Source organism: Lycorma delicatula, chromosome 10 (assembly GCF_047948215.1).
Source record: "Lycorma delicatula isolate Av1 chromosome 10, ASM4794821v1, whole genome shotgun sequence".
Classification (NCBI taxonomy): domain Eukaryota; kingdom Metazoa; phylum Arthropoda; class Insecta; order Hemiptera; family Fulgoridae; genus Lycorma; species Lycorma delicatula.
Window position 1 is genome coordinate 118044889 of NC_134464.1, and position 24206 is coordinate 118069094.

A 24206-nucleotide genomic window follows, 5' to 3' on the forward strand; every position below is an offset into this window, starting at 1 on the left:
AAGTTCCCCGGCCAAATCAGTAACGCTGTGGGACTTAGAAAAAATTCTATTCTCACCAGCTCAGGAAAATTTTCTAAGTCCTTATTTACCAGAAAGATGATGAGTTATTCTTCCTGCAGCAACTTGTCGATAGACTTGGAATAATATTCACCAAGTAATATGTTATGTAGAACCAACTTCAATGTATTTCTTATGGCAAATACAAACCCGAAGAAAAAATAAAAAAAGCGATATTAATCTATATCCAAAATTCACGAAAATTCACAAGCACGTTCACAATTCATTAGCCAACAATGTACAACCAACAAATTAAACAAAAGACACCAAAAAACCGAACTAAACAGCACATACAACAACTAAAGAGCACATACTGTGACAAGAGCCACATTGTCGGACCGTGTGAGAGTTTCTTGCGGTTGCTTCGTTCAACCGACATCAGTAGTTTACCTAAGGGAAAAGACTCCTACCAGGCTGCTGTAGGATGCTAACACCGAGAGATATGGCTGGCTACCAGCCAGATTAAGGCTCCAAGCCTTTAATGGTGGACAGGTACTTGCTGGCATTCAGCAGCTTAGGCGTGGCAGCGAATTGCTGTCTTTGACGAGATAAATTTAAATATTGATACTCATATATGTTTTACTAGTTGACGGGGTGCGTCTACCCACTTTGGTGATATATGACAACTGGGCGGTGGGACACGCAAGCGAGTGGTGTATGGTACCACGCTTATTCCGTTCATGCTTTTAGGTTAGCTTTAGGAGCTAGTTAGGACAATGGTCGCTAAACTGTTTCGAGGCTCAGTAACCGTTTGTGGTACAAACATTCGGTCTTATGCTTTAGGGTGACCGAATGGGGTGGTGGCGGAAAAAATTCCAAGCAAACCAATAAACTAATGGTCATAAACGGTCAGACTGGTTGAAAATAATAATAAAAAAATAAAATAATAGTCCATTATTAGACAGTTAGTTATTCATATCTTTAGATTGCCTTTGTGCATTAAAAGAGGATTCAAGTCAATTTTAGTTTGACAACGGATGTTTACTTGAGTTTTTCTTTTATTTTTTTAAAAGTGACTTTTTAATAATAAAACACAATTTTATAATTTATTAATAAAGATAATTCGGGGAAAAAGATTATACTATTTTGATTTTTTACCATTATTATGAAGCAAGTTATTAACCTTAAGAACTCATTGGCAAAGATATTATATACGAAGATAAATATATTTTATTGTTTTAATCTGCGTTTCACAAAGTTTTTTTCACGCAGTAACATGGTTATCAGAATTATTTTAACTGATAATGAAAGTGCATAAAGACACACACACACACACACACACACACACACACACACACACACACACACACACACACACACACACACACACACACACAACACATATATATATATATATATATATAACAGGATAATTTTTTATGAATACTCTTGGCTATTTAAGTTAAAGTAATTTTTTTTTATTAAAAAAAATGTATACCGCATATTATAAAAGAATATGTTAGATAATAATCTTATGCAATATAAAATTAGATTCGTATAACAGTTTGTTATGCTATATGATAATTTAATGCATCAATTAAATTTTTATAATAAAAAAAGATGGTAAATAATTAACCTTCGTATTTACTTTTTAACGGTAGCTTAAAATTTTATTATAAAACATTCAAGGAAATAAATTCAATTTCTTTATAACTTAATTCAACTACTTACCGTATAAAAATAATTCGTCTTTTTTTCTAATTTATTATATAACAGTTCTGTATCGCAATTTGTTTTCAAAAGTAACACAAGGTTACCTTTATAAATGATACAACTATATAATATTGTTATATTTATAAATCTATTCTTTTTGATTATTTAATTTATTTATTTATAGTACTTAAATCTATATTATATATATATTTATATTTGTGTACAATGAATACTTTTTTATTTTTAGCTTATCTATTTTACTGTATTGAGTTTATATGTTAAAAGATGTGCACTTTTATAATCCTGTTTTGTCTTTCTTTTTAATTATTTTATAATTTTTTTTTCATTTAAAAATGTTTTCTTATTCCCTGTCTAGATGTTAATGACTGTGATATTTAAGGGAGAATTATTTATGATACTGTTCTGAAAAAATCAGTGTAAAATGATAAATTATTCACTACAAAAACAAATATCTGTTAGAAGAGTTATATTTTATAAATCACTTTTTACGAATTAGCCTTCTTTGAATCGCGTGAACAAACTATACTTTTCCTTTGAGGTATTAACTTTCTATCATCTTTCAGTCATAATTTTTCTAAATCTTTCTCTGTGTTCTTCTGTGATTCTCCTGTTGTTTCCTCTTCCGTCTTGAGCGCTTTAAATCTTTAAGACTCATGTGTTTTTTCTCGGAAATTTTCCTGACTAAAATTTCTTATTTCTTTTTTTCTTATTCCGTTCTCTTAGAGATCCTTTTCCATCTCTAGAAGCTAACCGGTATGTTATTACAACCCTACTTTATTTCACTTTTTTGATGCAACTTCTTCAGATTTCATGAGAAAATGAATAATTATGTTTATTTAAGATGGAAAAAGTGCATTTTTTAATGAAAAATAAAAATTACAACATTTTAGATTATGTTGACTGCATGTACTGACAAATCGTACGTATATCAATATAAGCAATCAAAGATAACTTACGCTCGTTAAACTCTTCTAATTAAACGTTAAATAGTGCACAATAAACTTTAATTAGACAAGGTTAGCGAGCATAGGTTATGTTGATACGACCCACCGGGCTGGTCTAATGGTGAACGCGTCTTCCCAAATCAGCTGATTTGGAAGTCGAGAGTTCCAGCGTTCAAGTCCTAGTAAAGTCAGTTATTTTTACTCGGATTTGAATACTAGATCGTGGATACCGGTGTTCTTTGTTCTTTGACGTTTGGGTTTCAATTAACCGCACATCTCAGGAATGGTCAAACTGAAATTGTACAAGACTACACTCATACCTATCATCCTCTGAAGTATTATCTGAACGGTAATCACCGGAGGCTAAACAGGAAAAAGAAAAGTTATGTAGATACAACTCCATGGATTGTATCAACATAACATAACCCTTTTTTTCCCCTTTGCGAAAAAGACCGAGACCTCCATAAGGTTCTCTCACCAGAGGCATTGGCGTCAAGACCGAGTCCCGGCTTCTGGGGTGGAGTCCAGGAACGACATATTCAGGCTTGGATACCTCGCCCTAGGGGTTAGAGGCAGGCAATGAAAAGATCTAACCGGCGGGCTGACTGTCGCACTAGAGTTATGGCCAGCGGATGGAGATGCCTGTTTGAGTAGACAACCCCCTGGGCTGTGCTTTGCTTTGGTGTGGATCCAGCCTGGGGGGTAAGGTGAAAAAAAAAAATAATAAAAACCCATCGGGTTGGTCTAATAGTGAACGTGTCTTCCCAAATCAGCTAATTTGGAAGTCGAGAGTTCCAACGTTCAAATCCTAGTAAAGGCAGTTACTTTTATACACTTTTGAGTACTAGATCGTGGATACCGGTGTTCTTTGGTGGTTGAGTTTCAATTAACCATACATCTCAGGAATGGTCGAACTGAGACTGTACAAGACTACACTTTTACATATCATTCTCATCCATCCTCTGAAGTAATACCTGGACGGTGATTCCCGGAGGCTAAACAGGAAAAATAAAGAAAGAAAAGTTATGTTGGTACACGTACGATTCGTCAGTACAATATAAACAAACAACCTACGCTCACTAACAGACATTTTTTGTTTAGTACGTTTAATACGTTGTTTATTTGACAAAGAAGTTGCATAAAAAAAGTGGCGGTGCGATAAGAAACAAGTACCGCCTTATTGTTTTTACTTTTTAGATAATAAAAAAAAATTGAAAATATTTCTTGCCAATCTTTCTTCATTCACTCTCTCTAAATGGCCGGAAAAAAACATTATTCTCTGTTTTTTAATCGTGTCGATTGTGTTTTCAATATTTTTATAAAGTTTTCCATTTGATCTTAAAATATTTTTAAGATCAATAACAATTATTTTTCTTATAATTGTTCTTTCCTTTTTCAAAGTATTTTTTACTCTTCCGTTGTTATTTAGTGTTACAAGTTTCTGTCGCGTAAAGACTTTCAGATTTTATAACTTTACTGAAATATGTTTTAATTTCGCTTTATAAGAATTCGATTTTTTATTGTAAAACTTTTTGGTTGATTAAAATGCTATTTGCCCAATTTTCTAAACACATTTTGTCTGAATTACTGCACCTAGGTATTTAAATTTTTCCATGATTTTAATTTTCCCGAATTTTGTTTTAATTTCTCTAAGTTGTTCTTTTAGATTTGCCATTATTTCTTTTTTTCAAATGAAATTTGCAGACCTGTTCTTTTGGTGATTTCCTTCAAAATTTCAGTTCGTATTTGGGCTGTGTTTAGTTCATCAGCGAAAATCACTACATCATCTGAAAGAGCAAACTCTGTTGATATTTCTTTGAGTGGAATAAAAAAACCACTTTATAGGAGTGTGTTTTTGCTTTTTACACAGATTTTACGAAATATAATTTTTTTATTTACTGCTGACCATATTTTCTAAGAAAACAAACTTTGTACTTTAGTTGTTTTACACTTTTTATTATGAGAATTAGCACTAAATAAGAATAAAATAAAGGTTATGAAATGTGACAAAGATAATTACAAATTAATTATTAAGATGGAGGAATACAATATACCAGAAGAGGAGGAATTTCATAAAGAGTGGATGAAATAATTAGATAATGAGAAGCAAAATTGTTAGCAAATGTCTTAAATGAGAAATTACATCAAAGTTTTAGCCAAACATTTATCTTGCAATAAAAGATTTACCATAAAAAAAACAAAAAGAAAACAGTTCTGTCAAATGAAATGTTACAGAAGGATTTTGAATAATAAGGTGGATCAATAAAATTCAAAATGAAGAGATTTTACGACAAACAGGAGAGGAGAGAAATTTATGATGTTGTAACAAAAGAATTAGATTAATGGGTAATGTATTAAGACATCTAGATTTAGTGCTAATCTTGTTGTAGAGGGATATGTAAAAAATAAAACAGTAGAAAAAGGCAAATATTGGAATATATAAAACAGATAATTGTGTTTTAGTAATGTGTAACATGTACGATGAAGTTAAAAAGTTAGCTTAAAACAGAAAGGAATGGAGAATTACATCAAACGAGTCAAATGACTTATGAGTAGAAAGAGATGACTTGAGAGAAAGGCACAAGATTGACTCTAGACCGTACAAAACATGGATACTGTTCCATGATAATGCTTCTGTGGATTCAACAGTTCTGATTTGAAAATTTTTGTAATCTCAAATATGAGAGTTTTTAACTCTCATATTGGGGTATACTATTGGCATAATATATCCTAATTGGTCAGATGTTGTCTGTTTTCAAAGATGAAAATCACTGAAAATATGCTGTTTTTGTATGATAAAAGAGATTAAAGAAAATTAATATGGGACCTGTAGGCTATTCCATAAAATTTATACTGTAACGCATCCCAAGAGTGGAAAACCACGTAACAGTTGAGAAGACTATACTCAAGGAATAAGTCTAAGTTCTACATTAAGTAAACAAAATAATTCTAAAAAAAATGGTTTCTTTATAGACAAACATCATTCAAAATTTACAATTTTTATGTTGTTTAATTTATGCTGTGATATTTATTAACTAGGAGGCCCTCAGTTTTATTATATGTATATAAAACTGTTAGGTACATGGAATGCCTAGACTTCAATATTAGGAAAAACAGTAATATTAATATTAAAAAAAAATATATTAGTTAATATTTAAAAATTCAATCATATGGGGGGATAAATTGATACAAAAATTTTACCGTGTAAAATAATGCAAAAATGAAACCAATATTAAATTGTAAAAAAATGTTTTTCTTAGTACAGTATTTTAGTAAATTAATTCATTTTTTTAGAACCTGGTTAATTGTAGGTAATAAAATATTTGGTTAGATTTTAAAAGTTTCGGTTTTCACAAAACTAGCTATTGAGTCTTGGAATAAAGAGTACGAGATTCTTTTTCATAGAGCTGTTGACCAGAATATAATATATACAAATAATTGCTGTCATCTAATTATTCTAAAAGAGTAATAAATGGATTACAAGAGTATCCTTGTGAAATGCTGGTTTCTAAAAATTATATGGTTTGTCTTAACTAAATATAATATAGTACTTGCTGGCCTGAATTTAGATAAAGAATGGCTGATGCAGATATTTCTAAATCATCCAAAAATTTAAAGTCTGATGACAAGAAGAGTTTGTTAGACAACAGCTTAAAATTATTATCATATGAAAATTTTATTTTACACCTTAAAACTGATAAAAAAAATATAGGATGTAAGATAAATAATTATTCAGTTTATGTTAACTTACATTAAATTATTTGTCAGTTAAAACATGCTTCTGATGTGAATATTATGTTCCTGTAATGATAGTATAACATTAATACAAAAATAAACTGTATAAGGAAAGCAATGATTTAAGATACAATTTTATAAAAATTTTGTATTTTAACTTTCGTAAGAAGTACTGAGTGGTGAAGAAGTAAATTATAACAACTAGAGATAGCTTGTAAGGAACTGTTATTCATATAAAAATGGGAAAAATTACTGATATAGATGCAGTTTCAATATTTAAAAATCATCAAATACGAAAAAGATATCATTGCTATTTTTTTTAATATTTAAATTGTATATATGGTATAATTTTCTATCATAATAATACAAAACATACATTAAAAGAACACACAAAAAATTATCATTTTCAACAAATTATAAATAGATTATTCATTTTACTCCTCTGATTTTTATAATTAAGATGGTTTTTTTGCAAGAAAGCAGATCTAAATTGCTGACATATATGATTTTAAAGAAAATAATAACTAGATTATTAAATGGGTCATGCTTTTGATGAAATATAATCTAGTATAAATACAACAAAAAATTTGCCACTTTGAAGCCATTAAGCTAATTTATTTAAATATTTATCTTATTCTAGAGTATGAGTTGACCCAGTTCCTTACCTGTCAAGGATGTTTCAAGGCATACTTGTGCACATGAACACTGAGATGCTCTGCAGATTGCGATTACTGTGCGGAACACTCGGTGTTCATCTGCGATCATTTTCTGCAGCATAGGGAAGCATGCACAGGAGCATTCAACATGCTTTCACCAGAGAACATTGTTGGAACATTGGACTATACTTCAGACTGAATGATCGTGGCATATGGTGTCCATGATATTGGTTAAAATCATCTGCACCAAGTTGGTGGAAGATGGTCCAGGAGTGAATAACTATCTCTGAGTCTCTCTTGGGGCACGTTTCGGCTCCAAGAGCTTAAGCTCTTTAAAAAGCTAGTTTAAAAAATATATATATATATATATACTTGTTTATGTATATATATATATATGCAAGTATAAATTTTAAAAAACCAAAACAACACAGAATCCCGACAAGTTCAAGGCATGGGGCCAGCATTGGAGACACAGATTGAGACAAGACAGACGGGGTGCTGTGATAATACCTAAGGTGGGCCTGGCATCCCATGTTGTAGAGGAGGAGGGGTTTTAGTAGGTAGATCTGCAAAGGAGTCCTACACTACTATGGGGGTATGAAGCCACATGGGGCCTATAAAAGGTTTCCACTTCTCCAAAAATAAAGGCTACTTTACTTTTTTTATACTAATTTTTACAATATTTTTATATGGTATCACCTCAAATAAAATTTCAGTTAAATTCTTGAAATACTTAAAGGTTGACTGCTATGAAAATGATTTTGTGTCACTTAATTTTCCATTAACGATATGAGACAAGAGTTTGTATCTTATATGATAAATTGATTTTTTTTTTAAAATGAAAAACCATCACTGTTGCATTAATTTGTGCAATGTATATTATAGATACAATTAGAAAAGTTTTCCTCACATCCTCAGCGTTTGTGTAATGATTTTTTTTTGAATATTATTTTTATGAGCAGCCAATTAGAAACACAATGTAACCAGTATTTTATTATTCTGTAAAATGTTTTTTTTTATTTTTTATAAAACTACTTTGTTATTCTAGGTTGGATTTCTTTTTAATGTCGATACATACAAATTTTGTTAGTTAAAGTTTTAAAATTATTTATTAGTTTTTTTATATTATAATTAGAAAATATAATATCTTCTAGTTTTTAATTCTCATCAGTCTATGTAACTGAAAAGTGAAATCATATTATTTTTATTGTTATTAAGTAGTTTTCGATACTCTTTTCTTTATTTTAATATGAAATATGCTTCAAGAGATGAAATTGTCTTGTTATTTACTAAGAAATATACGATTTTTTCTCAGCTTTTTAAATTTTTTTCCAGAAACTGCAGTTACAAACAGATCTTTTATCTAAAATGAGTAATGGGGATATAAAAAATTTACTAAATTGGGGAGAAAAATTAGCACTGGTGGTAATCCTTCCTTCATATTAATCAAGCTGTTAAACATAAATATAAATTATAATTGAATTAAATCACTTGGATTCTGTTAGAAAACAATTTCAATCAACAGAAATATTGATTGGTTTTTGTTTTTTATTAGTCATTTAAAACGTATTACTTATTTAAAATATGCAGGACTGAGTGTAAACAGAGAAGAGTTTGCTGTTATTAGAATTACATGAAGTTATTAAAAAATTAAAAATGATTCACTTTTAAATTATATAGAAAGTTTTTCCAAAGTACCACTCAGAGCTAATTATGCAGTTTCTTCTTTGTTGGAGTTACCATTGGTAGTGTTATTAATAGTATCCATTTGAACTTTTCAATGCTGTCCAAAGAAAAAATTAGACAAAAATTTCAATTTTTAAGTTTCCTCCTGTCATTAATTTTTATCTTTGGTCATGCTAGTTTAGTTTAGTTACCGGTACTTAACATTTCTGTTATAATTAAAAAATAACTCATTATAATTCTCTATTTCTGTGCACAAGTGTACAGTTAATAACTACACTATTTACTTAGCCTGATATTCCGTGCTTCTGTATGTAATTAATACTAGTAATTTTCTATAAGATTAATTTAGTTTTTGTTCTTACATTGAAGACATATTTATTATACTATTAGTTTTGTTAAGAGGTGTATTGTTATTTGGAACTTATAAAGATTTGATCACAGAGTACACAACATTTTTTTAAAGGAGTTTTCAAATAGTTGAGAATTTCAAAGATGAAAAACAATCAGTTATCTGAAAATTCCAAACAATATTTCATTCATTTGAAAATGAGATTGAGAATCGTCCAAATTCTAATAATTCTTTTTCGAATTAAGTAATTACACTCTGTGCAAAGCAAGAACCACCCTATTGTAAATGAACTCTTTTGATACAATGAAGACTGCCTTAAATGCTATGCAGTTGATGAGTCTTTAATGAGTAAATAAAATAATCTATAATTCATCAAAATAAGAATTTTCAGTTTTATGACATCTACAGCAGCTCACATACTTGAATGCTGTAGTATATGTTATGTTTTTATCTCTTTTTATAAAAATATCAACAGATCAAGAAAGCCTAATGATATCAGAAAACTTTCATGCATCCTAAAAGAAATGGAGATGAACAGTATAATTTAAATGACTAAGATAATAATTATGTAGAAGAAAGTAAGGATTATGCAAAAACAGATTATATTATGTGGTATCTCAATTTTACATTAACAGTAAAGATTAACTGAAGACTTTTATAATAATCATGCATCTTCAAGCAATAATCACTAATGAAGCAGAAACTGCAAACGCTGCATTTTTTCAAAACTCAAAAGGTTTTTTGTTTATTCATTTTTACATATAATCATATGTTGCACAAATTACTTATTCAAATAGAATTAGATAACAGTTTTCTTGTAATCAAAGTATTCAAGATACTTCTTTTACAGAAATGAAAGTGCTTTGCGTGCTTACTTTGTGTGTGTTACCAAGAAGCTCAGAATATCTCACAATTCTTGTAATTTAGCATTTAAATGACAAAATGATATAGATATTTTAAAATGTACATATTACTTCACAAAATTGAAATGCGTTTATAAATTCCAAGTTTAGATTACAAATTATAACGTGATCATATGTACTGTAGGATTAAAAGAGGGTTTCATATTCCTTTTTATTCTATAATGTTGTTTTTTTCCTTTTAAGATTTTTGTTTCCTGCAGTATATTGTTTTGTAAATTTAATGTATTAGTAAATTTTATATTTTTCAAGCATGTTGTAATCTTAAATTTTATATGGTATATAAAATGATCATGTTGTGGTTTATATTTTTGCGTGAGTTGCTAATACTCTGAGGTGATTAATGAAAGAAGTTGATTTTAAGTTGCGAGTATGTGTTCTTTATATCTGTGATAAATTTCTGTCTAAAAAGGGGTTTCCTAACTTTTACTTACTGACATCACAGCCCTAGAGTTATGCTGCAAGAAGGAAAGTACGGTAATCAGTTATAAAATTAGGTATCAATTTTTTTTGCATTTTTACGGTTTCATGACTCAGGAACCTCAAAAAACAAAAAAAAGTGGTAGGTAATGTTCATCCTTAGCTTAAAACACGCCAACACACGTACCAATGTACAAGTTTGAATCTTAATAACTTTTGACTGAATAAACTGATTTTGATGAAATTTGTCACAAATACTATGTTTTTTTGGTAATAATTTATATTAAGCTCAGTACATGCGTACATGCTTATCTTACCATTAAAAAAAAAACATTTCCTGCAAATTCTCCACGTTGCTGAAAAATCAATGAATGCTACATTTTTATTTATTGCATATTTTTTAACCAGACTTGGTTTTATGTTTTTCTGAGCATAGTGGTTACAAGTAGCCAAAAATATAACTTTTTTGAATTTTTTAAACTTTCTCATGTATCATTTTTATATAGCAATAAATAATCAATGACATTTAAAAATAGCAACTTGGTTATCATCTTTTGTTGTCACATCTACCATTAACAACTATGCTATCAATGATTCCTTGCAGCAAGAAATGAAAAATTAGCTCCAAAATGACAGAAGGTGAATTGTTAATAATGTTTAATCTTGAAGTGTTATATATAAAAATGTTTTAAAAGATTTTCTAAATCATAATTTCATCATGATGCTCAACAAATTAATTTTCTCAATAAAAGCAAGTTTACTAGTATTACATTTTTATTTGTGTTCCATTACAACTTAAAAAAGTACTGAGGAATAATAATTAAAAATATGTAACATAATTAATATATTTTATCTCAAATCTATTAATTGTTTTCTATGTTTTTTCCAAGATGATTGGCAAAGAAAATTATTTAAAACCATAAACTTGTTAAATAACATTTGGATAACCTAAATGTTTGGCTAACAGTCGTCAAATGTGATTTTGTTATTGAGAGATAACAAAATTAAATATTCACCAAAAATTAGACTTTGAAGCTAAATGTGAATGCAATAAACAAATGCAGTATATTTTGACATAGTACATTTTTCTGGAATTCTGTATCTCATTATTTCTTTCCATAGCTTTACTTTTTTTAAAGTTAATGAACAGAATTTGCATAGTAGATTATTAATAAACATATTACTCATGACCTGAATTAAGAATGATTGAAAAATAATACAAGTGAAATCCATTTTCAATAAAATAATTTAGTTGCCCATGACTGGAATGTGGATAATCCAGAATATTGTGTCAGTAATGAATGATTCATGCAAGAATATAACCATGACAATCCTGAAATTTATAAAAAGAAAGCATTAGTGGTAGTTTTATCATTACTTTTTTTCTTATATTTATTTTATTTCCATTGTGCTCTTCCAGTTCTCTATCACCACAGAACCCAAATATCTGTAATTTTTTACAGATATTTGTAATTTACTTCCATTACTTTAGTTTTTTCTTATATTTATTTTATCAGTTTTATTTTATAGACAGCAATTTGTTTAAATTTTAATGAAATAATAATTTTTTTTTTAATATGTTGTGTTTTTTTATTAAAGTTGTTGGTTATTCTTATTTAGTTAATTTTTTGTAGGTCTTTTTTTGTAAATCTTTTTTTTGATAATTTTTTTGTAAATCTTTTTTTTGATTTTTAATTGTTAAACATTTATTTAGAATACAATTAATGTAATGAAGTAATCGGTTCACAGTGTAAATTGATTATAAAAATGTTATTTATTAAGTTAATGTTACTATATTAACAAATTTTTACTTTCCCAATTTTAATTTTATTGCTGCTGCAATAGCATAGATATAAAGGGAAAGCATAGCAATCAGTCAAAATTTTGGGTATGGAATTTTTGCCAGTGTTGTTTCAAGACTTTCTTAGCTCAAAGAACAAAAACGTTAATGAAATTTTCAGCAGATGTATGTACATACATTCATGTGTTTTGATTAATATCTCCATCCAGAGTAGCTCAACAAAAGTCTTCAAAAATAAATGAAAAATTTTCTGTATTTTGGGAATTAATAGTATTACATTTTGGATTAAAAAAGGGGAGAGCATTTTTTAACATTTTTAATATTGGACTTTTTTAAAGTGGTTGCGAAAAATTAACTTTAGTACAATGAAAGTATTTATTTAAAATTCCAAAGTTTTAAGTCAATTGGATTTGTGAGTAGAGGGTTATTCAACAACATTTGTAAAAAGTTTTTGCCTGATATCGAAATCCTGTTGAGCAAAAATGTTGAAGTATGACACAAATATTTGACTAAATTTATATTTATATATCCCCATTTTTGGCTTAATTTTCAATACCATCCTGACAAGAGGGGTCTCACAGAACCCATATATTTTCAGTAAATTTTATAATTTTTTTTAGCCTTGTTGTATAACTAAATGGGTCAACTTATTGAAATTAATAATTACTCTAACAAACTTTTAAGCCCCCAAAAATACAGTGCTGAATGGGGGACCTTTGTATACAGTGTCAGTTTTTAGAAATTTTAATTTTCAAGATTTGAAATCTAGTTATATCTAGTGTTAATGTAGACAACATGGGAACTTTTTAATAACTTTTTGAGTTTTTTATAATTTCTTTTATGTTTTTTAAGCTGAGATTGCCAATAAAAATATTATTTGAGCTAGCTGTCAAGCAAGGAGGTCAAACAGGACCTAAAGTTTTTTTACTAGCTTTATTTTTTTTAGCAAATATACTCTAATGCAATATAATTTTGATGATAAAAATGTCATTTGGTCAAGGGGGTCTGCTGGCATCCAAACTTTTTGTACTATGACATCTCTGGTTCCTTTCCCTATCCAATTCTTTCCATCCAATTTCTTCAACTTTTCTAAGTTTCATTTCTTAACTAACTATCCTTTTTCTACTTTCTTTAAACTTTTTCTCATTTCCAAGAGTAAACTCCAAGGGTAATAGGGTGGTCTGTACCCACCATTGCTCATCTGCCGAGGGGTCTGTTGGCACTTATAATTCGGGAAAATCCTTATAATTTAGCCCCTTCATTCATTAGCTGCTTAAATGTACTAGCAGTTGTTAATATATACAATAATTGGTCATTATCTAGCATGGGAAGGTGAATATCAGAATGTTCTCTTCACCGAATCTCATACCTTAAAAGCATCTCCAAGATTCTCTAATACTTTAATAAAGAATAACTATGTACAATTAATTACTTATTAGGTTCTAAAATTAAACTGATACAGTTTGAAAAATACTTAATATAAAGTGAAGAGATACTCTTTCTTTTTGCTATTTTTACTGTCAATACTATTCTAATTTTAATAATATTTTAATGAGAAATTATGGAAAAAGGAGAAATAAATTTATTCTCGGTTGAACCTAATTATTTCTTTGTTTTAAGCTGCTTCAACTGCTATTATTATTATCTAACTGATTAGCAAGTAGGTTATATAAAGCAAATTACTTCTTTTGAGTAAGAAAAAAAATTTGAATAAACATGAAAAGTCATGTTTATTCATGTTTACAGTACGTTTAAAACATTTTTTTAAACTCAGGTAATTTTTTAGATGGTTGAATTGTAAAAGGTATTCTCTCATTTTAGATTTAATTTTCACTGTAAGTACATGACCCGGCGTAAAATATTATAAAATATTTAAAAGTATTTATTTTTCAGAATATTTAAAATGAGATTATTTTAAGAACAGATCAGCATATGAATGTGAGTGTATAGGTAAAAGAGATAGAAATGTTAGGGTAATAACATTAAATTACCTTTTTTTCAGAAGTAGTATAACAAACTCACTGAATACAGCTTTTTTCTGCTTAATATTTTTCTTTACTATTATACCATTTCAGTTTGTTTATTTTGAAATAAAAAGACATTGCCCTCAACATTTCTAATAGTGGTTCAATGGAATGATTATATATTTTTAACAGTCTTCTGTAATATATAATATAATAATGTAATATAATAATTCTATACTTTTCACCTTTAAAAAATTACTCTCTCTCTCTCTCTCTCTCTCTCTCTCTCTCTCTCTCTCTCTCTCTCTCTCTCTCTCTCTCTCTCTCTCTCTCTCTCTCTCTCTCTCTCTCTCTCTCTCTGTGTGTGTGTGTGTGTGTGTGTGTGTGTGTGTGTGTGTGTGTGTGTGTGTGTGTGTGTGTGTGTGTGTGTGTGTGTGTGTGTGTGTGTGTGTGTGTGTTCCTTAGCTTAGCATCGGAACGTACGATCACTAGCGGAAAATCCTGATTCGTTAGTACATGTCTCGTGGTGGCCAGGTGTATACTTGTATTATTATATGTAGATATATCCCATATATATTGATATGTATGCGAAATATATAATAATAATATATTATTTTTATTTATGTGATTGTTTTTCTTTATAAAATAATGAACTATACCAAAAAGTAGGCCAGGGATCGGAATGTACCGATCACTAGCGGAAAATACCGATTCGTTAGTATCAATTTCTAGAGTTAAATTTCTAACTTAACTTTCGTTATATCGTGTCGAGTCACGTCGCTGCAGCTACTATATGTAATATACATGTAATACGTTACAAGAAATCCAGTTAGTAGAAATTTATTAATAAAATATTCAGAATTTACAAAAACGTTTGAAAGAAATTACCTTACTCTTTCATAAAAAAATAAAATTTAAAAACTTATTCAAAAAAGTTAAGAAAGAGCTACAAAAAACGAATAGAAGAGAAATTTTAATCAACTGAAAAATTAATTTACTAGGTGTTTATAAAAACATAATTTCTTAAGATTTAAACAATTCGAAAAAATTCAAAACGTACATTTAAAAACACAATTTTTTTTTTAAAAAGTCTAATTTTGTTTTTGCTTTAATGTTGATCTTCGTTTATGAGATGTAAAAATTGATTTAAACAAAGATTCTGAAATGAAATTTTTTTCGCTCAAACCTGTCCATATCTGTAGACAAACAATCTTGTAAAACACATTTATTTTTCGTGAGGCAGACCTGGAAGAAAGACATTACATAATTACATCTTGTAATTTATGCTTGATCAATGTGTCTCAGTCATTTGGTTTAATGCACTACTCTATTCATTTCTATTCTGTGCCAGTCTTTCAGCTTAAACACTCATTATTATGTTCAGAAAGTACCACACCTCCAGATTGATGACCCAACCAGATGACTGAAGGTTTAATGGGTTAACAATAATTTTTATCACTTATTCTGTTACACCATTTTCAGACAAAGCTATTTTACCCATAATTACAAAAACAACACACGTAATTCAAATCTGTGATCTGAAGAAAACCCACATGTTATAGTTGAATCAAATTTCCAGCAATGATTTTCAATGAATGTTTGGTGTGGCATGATTGACAACTAATTAATAGGCTCTTTCATATGAGAACAATGTGTGATGAGAAATTATCTGGAATTTCTAAATGATGAACTTATTACAGTGACTGAAAATTTCTCACTGGCGAAATAAAATGAAATGTATTATCAACTTGATGGAGCACCAAAATATTTCACTAATGAAGTAAGGTGACTCTTAGATGAAGAATTTAATGGTAATGAAGACTATGGTAGATTCAATTCTTAGACATTTTATTAGATTTTTCATTTCAAAAAACATAAGAAACCATCAAGTTTATTCTCATATACAATGCTTTGTAGGTGTTATAAAGGAAGTATCCCTTACTTATTCCAATTTCAGTTTCATATAAAGTTACGCTCAAAATATACTTTCAAAAATGCTTTCCTGATGTTTAAATTAATTTTTGATGTAAGCAAATTATATTTCTGACTGAAAGCTCGTTTCGCCTGTACTATTCAACATTTTATAAAAACTTTTAAGCTCTTACTTCATCCATATTTAATAATTCTACTTCCCAAATAATAAAATTCTATCTCCACAGTCATTTCTCATCCTATTTTTATATTCAGTGGACCAATATACTTTATTTCTACTACACATAGAACTAGTATTATAACTTTATTTCTACTACATGTCATTACTTTAGTTTTCTTCTTGTTTATAGATCTATATGTATTTAGAAATAACTTTCAAGATATACAGAGTGTTTCTAAAGTGGTGGGCTGGCTATACTTTTTCAGATTCTACTTGTAAAACTAAACAAAAAATGTCCTTAGGAAAAATGGCAGTTTCTCCTTCGTTCTCTCACTGTCCGCCACATTGTTATTTTTATGAAAAAATTTATATCTCAAGTTCAGACAGACGAATTACATTAATATTTGGTAAGCGTCTTGGTAATAAAGTTGTAAAATTAGAAAAAAATCAGGAATTAAATACTTTCTCAAATTACAAAATGGTGGCCATCTTTATTTTTTCAATCTGTTATATCCATAAATATTGGTTTTATCAAAATTTATTTTATTACTAAAATATTAAGCCTTTTTTTTATTTTGAGCAGAGCCTCGTGATGGATGCATGGCAGCTGGAATAGCACACCACGGCTATGTGAACATCAGTGTATAAATTTATACGAGATCTGAGGAGAATTGTATGCCTCAAGCTCATTTTTAAGGGCAACAGATGCCCAGGTGCTCATCAACCATGTTAATTTAAACCAATATCTGTTTTGGTTCCGCTTGGCAGCTGATGAACTGTGCGTTTGTGGGGAAGTTTAGTTAAATGATCATCTGATGTTTGATTGCCCTGCTCTTGGGAGGGCCAGTGACCAGGCCAGTCTGGAACTTAGAGGTCAAGAGTAAAATTGGCCACTCACAAGCGTTGAGTCAATGTGGCGAGTGTGGGAGTTTTTTGATGCGGTTGCTTTATTCAACTGACATCAGTAGCTTACTTAAGGGAAAGACTCCTACCGCACTGCTGTGGGAAGCTAACATTACGATATATATGGCTGACCACCAGCAAATTAAGGCTCCAAGAGCTTTAATGTGGTGGAGGTACTTGCTGGCATTCAGTGGCCTAGGCGTGGCAGGGTATTGCTGTCTAGTACAAATGAATTTTAATTTATGGATGTCATATATTTTTAGTTGTTGACAGGGTGCGCCTACCCATTTTAGTAAATATATGACAAGTGAGCAGTTGGGGCACGTAAGCTGGTTGTGTATGGCACCATGCTTAGTCCGCTTATGCTGTTAGGTAAGCTCTAGGAGCTATTTAGGACACTGGTCGCTAAACTGTTTAGATGCTCAGTAGCCATTTGTGGCACAGATATTTTGTGGTATGCTTTAGGGCGACTGAATGGGGTGGTGGCAGGAGAAATCCCAAGCAAACCAAATCTTTATATTATACATCTTTTAATTGTATTGTGCAAGGAGTCAGATTTTGTTATTTTTGGTTAAAATATAACAGGATGAATGTATTAGGTACTTAGGTTTAATCATGAACCGGCAAATTACTGGGATTTTTCATCTTAATACTACAAAATCCTGTATTTTAAAACTAAGAAATTTAATTATTAGAGCTTTCAATGTTTATTCTCACTTTTGAAGTTAATTTATTTAATTTAAGACATTACAATATTGGGTGATATGTATTTTGCTAATATTAAACCATTTTATTGTTGAAAAAGGAAAATAGAAAATTTGATAATGGGGAATAAAGTTTTGGATATGATATTTTATATTTATACCAGTTGTATTTAAATAAATTTTTTTTTTTAGAAATTTTTGACAGTCTCAAAATGTGTTCCGGTTTTTGTTTCTTCATCAGTGATTATTTCTTTCATATCTTTTCCCATATCATCGATCGTTTTGTTATTTTAGGTTTTGATGTGTATGAGAATAGGTTTTGAGTCTTCTGTCATTAATACAAGAAGTGTGATCATAGAATTGGATGAGTTGATATGCGAATTCCAGGTTGCATACTCATTTGTTCATTGCTTTTTTTCAGAGATGTTGAGCATGATGGTTTCCCGAGATACTTGAATTTGCTGATTACAAATTATAATTTAATGATTTCCTTTATAAACCTTTGGAAGAAAAAAAAATTATGGAATAAACAAATTTTAACGGTATAAAAATAGTACCCACATTTTTTGTTGAGTATATTGTATGAATTATTTTAATAGCTGAACAACAGTTTAACCAGCTTTATTTTTATGTGTTTCTTTGAAGAGTTATTTTGCATTTCCTTACCGTAAATGTGCTAAGTGTTTTTAATTTTATACCAAAGACAAAATTATAAAAAGTCTACCACCTGGAGTACAGAATTCAATAATATTTCTTACCTTACACTTATATAAAAGCGCTTTCAAGGGTTACCCTCATCAGTTAATAAAACATTCTTTTTTAAAAATTTAACTTAAAAAAAGATTAAATAATTTTTTTATATAAAAATATATTAAAAAAATGTTTCAGTGTAAAAAGATTACACTGAAAGTTTCTAAATAAAGACATTTTCAAATGTAATTTATATTAATAAAATTTATCAAAATTGTATATTACATGAAATTTTTTATTTAGAGTTTCATTTGGTATGATAAAGAAATGGTGTATGAAATGTTTCTCATATCAATAAATGCATTTAATTTATAAAATTATATTACTTGCTGAAACTGAGACATTTTTTTGGGAAAACTTCAGCTTATTTTTATAAAATAGTAGTTATATCACAGATTTGCTTCCTGAATAATGTTTGGAAATATGGTTATATAAGATTTTTTCAGTTCTAAAATGTAGTTCAGCCTCAGTAATACACATCATTGTTAGTGGCAATTGTCATAAAACTGTTAGAAAACCCATCCATTATGGAATTTGAGTATCCAGTATATTATATTTGATTTGTGTTCTTTTTCTTGAACTAATATATTATTTCTTTTAAATTTAATATATTTTTAAATTTATATAATTTAAATTAGTTTAATTCACGATTTTTATCTGCATGTTTAAAATTTACATGTCATTTTATTATGTCCAGTTTTCATGAGGTTACTTGCAAATGATAATTAATTCTGAAATTTAGTGTAGGTCCTTGTAGAATATTATGATTTCACTGAATGTTCAATTTTGTAAAGAATGAAAGTGAAAAGTGGCAGTTTAAGAATAAAATCGAGCAGAAACTATTGACTTTGTATGGACATATAATGAGGCTGAGTAAGAACTATTTGCTTAAGAAAGTTTTTGAATGACAACCTGCAGAAAGAAGATGGAGAGATCATTCATTGTAATGAAAGATAAGAGTGTGAAAAATGACATGTAATACTGTAAACACATACTATATGTATTTAATTTATATGAAAAAATTTTCATAATCTTTTTGCTATTGGGGATATATTATTCCCTTCAGTTATGTTAAAAAATAGTTCTGTAAATTTCTTGGCAGACCAACAAGACTACAACTAAACACAATTGTAGATTTTCCAAGATAGAGAATTCTATGTTACAGCATAGATAAACAGTTTTTTAAATATTAAAATAATGTACCATATTTTCTTATAGTGTAATGTATTAAATTAAGCCTTACTGAATTAAAAAGAATAAAACTAAGAATTTGTCTTACCTATATAGTGACAATGTACTATCGGTAGAAACATCAACATCTTCAGCTCATTCACTGGTTTTCACATATTTTCAAATTTACCGGCAGAAGACAAACAGTTGAAAGAAATGTTTTCTGTCTGGACTAAACATAACAATTTTCACTATTAAGGAATTTATTGATAAATGATCCAGGAACAACACAATTCCGCCACATTTATCAGTATCAAAAGAAGCAAAGACTATTCAAAATAAAATTAATAACTGTTAAGAGAAATTAAAAATCAATACCCCATTTATTAACTCAAATCTTATTGAAAATGTCTGGACAGATAAATAGAATAATTTTATCATATCAGTACTATGATAAATTAAATATTTCAACAGAATAATTGTATCATTTAAAATTAATTACTTTTATTTGTATTTATGAACATAAAAACTACATACCTGTATAAAGAGAATAACATTTTTAGATAATATTAAATATCTTAGAAATAGAATCTGTAAACTAAGACAAGAAAGTGCTTACATTATTTTTTTTCTTTTCTAATTCTCATTTGTCATGAAAGTAATCTTCCTCATAATTTCTCACATCTTCTAACTTCATCTTTTTAGTCAGCACCATTTAATCTTCATAATTTCTCACATCTTCTAACTTCATCTTTTTAGTCAGCTGCATTTAATGGAAAATAGTTTCTTCATCTGTGTTTCACCTGAAAATGTAAAAAACCTATTCTGAAAAAAACGCGCTATTTTGTGAATAGTAAGCGGAAATTTTCCTACCTACATTAACCTACGCCACTCACCAAGACTCAAAAGTCTCCCCGGTCAAAGGCGGGAGATTAGTACACGACAACAACAAGGGAGGATGATATACCCTAACAAATTTTGAATTTACACCAGATTTAATTTTCGTCTAAACTGTTACCCCCAATCACCCAATCCTTTCGGATATACCAAGTTGGTTGTACAACCTCCGTGAGGTTTAAAAAACCACTTATAGGAACAGTTCAGCTGGCTGTTTTCCCAGCTCGGAGCTGGCAGCTGTATATTACCATTCCTAATGCCTTTGCCGGTCGTAGGAACCGTCCTACAGGCTGTTTTTCTGGATGTACAGACAGGATGTACAGCCTTGTCTAGGGGAGTGCTAGCCTTCTCACCTTTCATACAACACAAGATAAACAGCCTGTATAATTCCTACGGGCGTGTACGGTTAAGCAAGGTAGCATAGGTAGCAATTACATTTCCATAAACTTTATTGGTTATGGATATGAAATCGCTACCTATAATTTTGACCTACACAATTGCATTTTATACCCTATACCCTATACCCTTTTACCCTCTTCTAATACTATACCCTATACTAAACTCAAAATTCCAAACCAATATCCCAAAAATCAATACCTTATACCAAAATCAAAATCTTTTATTGATACAATTGATTTCCATAAAAAAGCGCGCTATTTTGTGAATAGAAATTTTCCTACCTACATTAACCTACGCCACTCACCAAGACTCAAAAGTCTCCCCGGTCAAAGACAGGAGATTAGTACACGACAACAACAAGGGAGGATGATATACCCTAACAAATTTTGAATTAACACCAGTTTTAATTTTCACCTCAACTATTACCCCCAATCACCCAATCCTTTCGGATATACCAAGTTGGTTGTACAACCTCCGTGAGGTTAAAAAACCACTTATAGGAACAGTTCAACTGGCTGTTTTCCCAGTTCGGAGCTGGCAGCTGTATATTACCATTCCTAATGCCTTTGCCGGTCGTAGGAACCGTCCAACAGGCTGTTTTTCCAGATGTACAGACAGGATGTACAGCCTTGTCTAGAGGAGTGCTAACCGTTTCTCCTTTCATACAACACAGGATGTACAGCCTTGTCTAGGGGAGTGCTAACCTTCTCTCCTTTCATACAACACAGGATGTACAGCCTGTATAATTCCTACGGGCGTGTACGGTTTAGCTAGGTAGCATAGGTAGCAATTACATTTCCATAAACTTTATTGGTTATGGATATGAAATCGCTACCTATAATTTTGACCTACACAATTGCATTTTATACCCTATACCCTATACCCTTTTACCCTCTTCTAATACTATACCCTATACTAAACTCAAAATTCCAAACCAATATCCCAAAAATCAATACCCTATACCAAAATCAAAATCTTTTATTGATACAATTGATTTCCATAAAAAAGCGCGCTATTTTGTAAATAGAAATTTTCCTACCTACATTAACCTACGCCACTCACCAAGACTCAAAAGTCTCCCCGGTCAAAGACAGGAGATTAGTACACGACAACAACAAGGGAGGATGATATACCCTAACAAATTTTGAATTAACACCAGTTTTAATTTTCACCTCAACTGTTACCCCCAATCACCCAATCCTTTCGGATATACCAAGTTGGTTGTACAACCTCCGTGAGGTTAAAAAACCACTTATAGGAACAGTTCAACTGGCTGTTTTCCCAGCTCGGAGCTGGCAGCTGTATATTACCATTCCTAATGCCTTTGCCGGTCGTAGGAACCGTCCTACAGGCTGTTTTTCTGGATGTACAGACAGGATGTACAGCCTTGTCTAGAGGAGTGCTAACCGTTTCTCCTTTCATACAACACAGGATGTACAGCCTTGTCTAGGGGAGTGCTAACCTTCTCTCCTTTCATACAACACAGGATGTACAGGCTGTATAATTCCTACGGGCGTGTACGGTTAAGCTAGGTAGCATAGTTAGCAATTACATTTCCATAAACTTTATTGGTTATGGATATGAAATCGCTACCTATAATTTTGACCTACACAATTTCATTTTATACCCTATACCCTTTTACCCTCTACTAATCCTATACCCTATATCCTATTACCCTACTAATCCTATAATTTATACTCTAAACCAAAAAACTCAAAATTCCAAACCAAAAACCCAAAAATCAAAACCCTATACCAAAATTTAAATCTTTTATTGATTACAGCAACCTCTTAATACCCTTTTACCCTTTACAAATCCTATACCCTACACCCTATATCCTATTACCCTACTAATCCTATATCTTATATCCTTCTTTTTTTTTTTTTTGTCTTCAGTCCTTTGACTGGTTTGATGCAGCTCTCCAAGATTCCCTATCTAGTGCTAGTCGTTTCATTTCAGTATACCCTCTACATCCTACATCCCTAACAATTTGTTTTACATATTCCAAACGTGGCCTGCCTACACAATTTTTCCCTTCTACCTGTCCTTCCAAAATTAAAGCGACTATTCCAGGATGCCTTAGTATGTGGCCTATAAGTCTGTCTCTTCTTTTAACTATATTTTTCAAAATGCTTCTTTCTTCATCTATTTGCCGCAATACCTCCTCATTTGTCACTTTATCCACCCATCTGATTTTTAACATTCTCCTATAGCACCACATTTCAAAAGCTTCTAACCTTTTCTTCTCAGATACTCCGATTGTCCAAGTTTCACTTCCATATAAAGCGACACTCCAAACATACACTTTCAAAAATCTTTTCCTGACATTTAAATTAATTATTGATGTAAACAACTTATATTTCTTACTGAAGGCTCGTTTAGCTTGTGCTATTCGGCTTTTTATATCGCTCCTGCTTCGTCCATCTTTAGTAATTCTACTTCCCAAATAACAAAATTCTTCTACCTCCATAATCTTTTCTCCTCCTATTTTCACATTCAGTGGTCCATCTTTGTTATTTCTACTACATCTTATATCCTATACCAAATAAAACAAAATCCCAAAAATCAAAACCCTATACCAAAATCAAAATCTTTTATTGATTACAACAACCTCTTGAAAATATCTAACCCTAAAATATCTCTTGTATTCTATGTTTTGTATTCACTCATTCCATTTTTCTTCTTTTTTTTCTGTTTTCAGATTCTGTTTTGCATCTGCAACATAAAATTAATATCCAGATGTAAGTTTCATATATATTACTACTTACAAAGATAAAATTTAGTAAAAAAAAGTGTGTGTGTATAAGCTATTGTGTATCCTGTATATAAAACAGAATTACACGCAAATGTAATAACATAATATTATATGTAACAGATTACATAATATAGTGTTATTTTAACATCAGTCTAAATTGTATGTTAACAAAATTAATGCTTTTGTTTGAATTACAAATATGCAATAATAAATCTTATAATTTATTATTTATATCTTATTATAATTTATAGTTTTGCAAGTTTTTATTAGCCAAATTACTGAAATATATTACTTTCCTGATTTTTTGTTGTTGCAAACACAGAATATTTA

At 29.9% G+C, this 24206-nt stretch overlaps 1 protein-coding gene and 5 pseudogenes across 1 annotated transcript in view; 1 reads left to right on the forward strand and 5 right to left on the reverse strand.

Annotated features, from left to right (window-relative positions):
- The window catches only part of LOC142331493 (uncharacterized), a 138769-nt gene that overhangs the window by 71477 nt on the left and 43086 nt on the right, over positions 1-24206 (forward strand). The gene's annotated exons all lie outside the window — the stretch shown is intronic.
- On the reverse strand, positions 20976-21089 carry LOC142331864 (U6atac minor spliceosomal RNA; annotated as a pseudogene).
- LOC142331875 (U6atac minor spliceosomal RNA) lies at positions 21679-21792 on the reverse strand (annotated as a pseudogene).
- On the reverse strand, positions 21793-21847 carry LOC142331858 (U6atac minor spliceosomal RNA; annotated as a pseudogene).
- Positions 22437-22550, reverse strand: LOC142331873 (U6atac minor spliceosomal RNA; annotated as a pseudogene).
- On the reverse strand, positions 22551-22605 carry LOC142331859 (U6atac minor spliceosomal RNA; annotated as a pseudogene).